We start from the raw sequence: 2587 nt of genomic DNA, 5'->3' as shown, positions 1-2587 counted from the left end.
TCTTCTAAGGTGACAGAAATCAAGAGAAAAAACAGGCACTCATTCTGAGATATGGGTCATGTATGATTTATCTGCTATAGCTGCAATTATTTAAATAAACACCCAGGCTTATTGCAAAGTACCATGTTCACAAGCCATGAAAGAGTTCTTAATAGCACATCTTCAGAGTAACACCGATTCCTGACTGTGTACAACCGCTTAGCCCCTCCCCCTTTTATTTCTGCAGAGGAGTATCTATTTGTCACAAACCTTAAAGGATGGTGTTCAGATACCACAGGTACTGATGCCCTTTTAGACATCCCTGGTATGCTGCCACTCTAGAAAAGTAGAGATCCTCTACAGGTTCCATATCTACTTCAGAAATATTATGGATTTTAAATGGTGCTGGAGTGCTGGATACCTAGAGACTATAACCAGAGATATCCTTCATTCAGTTTACTGTTAAATCAAGCTGCTTTACCTGTCTGCCACAAAATGAATGCTGCTATTCCCTCCTGTCAGCCTGTTTTCAGTCTGAAACAAGCTTTTCAATAGTAGAAACAAACAGAAAAGTCTAGACTACAGCTAATATTTTCTGAAAATTCTCCTGTTGTTCATTTAGAAAAGTGGTTGTTGCATGAGAATGAAAAGACAGACTGCTATGGATGTGAAATAATGTGCATATATAAATACAGATGTCTTCTTGGCCATTTTTGAAATGAAGGCCAAATTAGTCCAGTTCTGCCTCAACAGGCAAAGCTATTGCTTCATTTCTTCTGTATCTATTTTTTTTTGTTAAAACAGAACATTCCTGTGAATTCTAGGCTGTCATTTTATCAAAATAAGGTTTGATCCATATCACTTTTGCAATTAGACCAAATCACAGCCAAAACCAAACCAAACTGGAAAATATCAATAAATTCTTACTAGGATAAAATTGTTTTGGATTTCTTTCAAGTGACCAAACAGCCGGAGCCTTAGACTATCCAGAACATGCAAAACATGATTTAATGTACGATATTCTCAAAGTAATATAACAGTTTTTATTTCAAAAGATGGCTCTCATAATGTTTCAGGACTCTAGGCATTATTAGCAATCTCATTAAAGCACAATCACTTTGCTGTCGTCTTCTTGTCTTAGGGTTGGGTTTTCTTTGGTGAGTGTCCTCATGAGCACATGGTGGAACCACAGGCGCTCTCCATGGTCCTGAACCATGGGACTGGACTTCGGAACATTTTGTTACTATTAGAAGTGCTAATATTTTAAATCAACTTCTTCAATTAACTGTGGGTGAAAAAAAATATTTATTTAAAAGCTAAATATTTAAATTCAAAATTAATAGGAATTAATTGGAAGAGAGAACTTCGGGTTAAATATACACCTGTATTTAGATCACATTTAGATGCTACAGAGTACAAAGGAGAAGGCAAGCAAATTTGGGTTAGGCAGCCTTGGAAATGTAAAATACCATCCTCATAATTTAAAATATTTGGGAAGTATTTTTCAGGGATGTTGAATTCCTGGAAAACAAAGCTGCTGAGATTTGCCAGGCAAGCGAATAATGTAAAGTTCTTGCTGAGCTCTGTGCTATCAGTATGCTCATTATTAATACATATTGTTGTTCTTTCTTTAAATATATGCTCCAACATTTTTTTAGCCTTTTTTACTCAGAAAAAATGTAATGGAAGACATGTCATGAGCATTTGTTCTGAAAAGTGAGGCACAGCACTTATGTTCCATTCCCTTGTAGTACCAGCTATTTATATGAAGGAATGGTGTGGTGAACAGTTTCTTTTCAGATTTATTGTCTGAAGTTGTTGCATGGCATAAGTTCGGGATACCAGAGATTACTCGTATTGTTCTGTAAAACAGTTCTGAGCTGCCAAGCTGATACTGTGAAAAAACAGTTCAAGCTTTAGAAAAACCAAGTTTAAAAAAACCTAACCGAGTTACTCAACATATAATGTATATTGTCTGCAAATTATGGTGGTCTCTTTGTGGAAGTATGCATCTAAAAATGTAACCAGCTTGCAATCTTGCAATCTTAATGAAGAGTCTAAGAACTGAATGTTAATCTTGACTGAGCTATCTGTCTACACTTTCCTGCCACTCTCTGTATCACAGCTCAGAAGAAAAATGTCCATGTTGCTCAGAAAACTGACTCTGCTGGTCCATTGATGTCTTTTTCATGGATAACTAAATGACATTATTTTAAACCTACCTTTAATTTGAATTTTCTTGTCCACTAACCTAATTAAAATGAACAACATGGTATAAATTAAACTTGTACTATACTACTCCACTACCTCAAATTTCAGGGAGAATTTTTTACTAAAGTCTTCCTACCATAAACTCTGAGAGGTAATTTATTTAGAACACCTTCTTCAATTTTTACTTGTTTTCTAAATAATATCAAGATCACATATGAACAGAGAAGGCATAGTTCTTGAACCAGTGAAAAACAAGACTACTGAAGACAATGCAGTACATCAACATTAAAATGTAAGGAAATATTTTAAATAGCAAAGTAATACGAAGATACTTCTACTGGAGTTATAATATAAGAAAAATATAACAAACAAACACAAAACTCCCCAAATGGTGATA

The sequence above is a fragment of the Coloeus monedula genome (assembly GCF_965178545.1).
Source record: "Coloeus monedula genome assembly, chromosome: 2".
NCBI lineage: Eukaryota > Metazoa > Chordata > Aves > Passeriformes > Corvidae > Coloeus > Coloeus monedula.
This window is presented reverse-complemented; position numbering follows the sequence as displayed.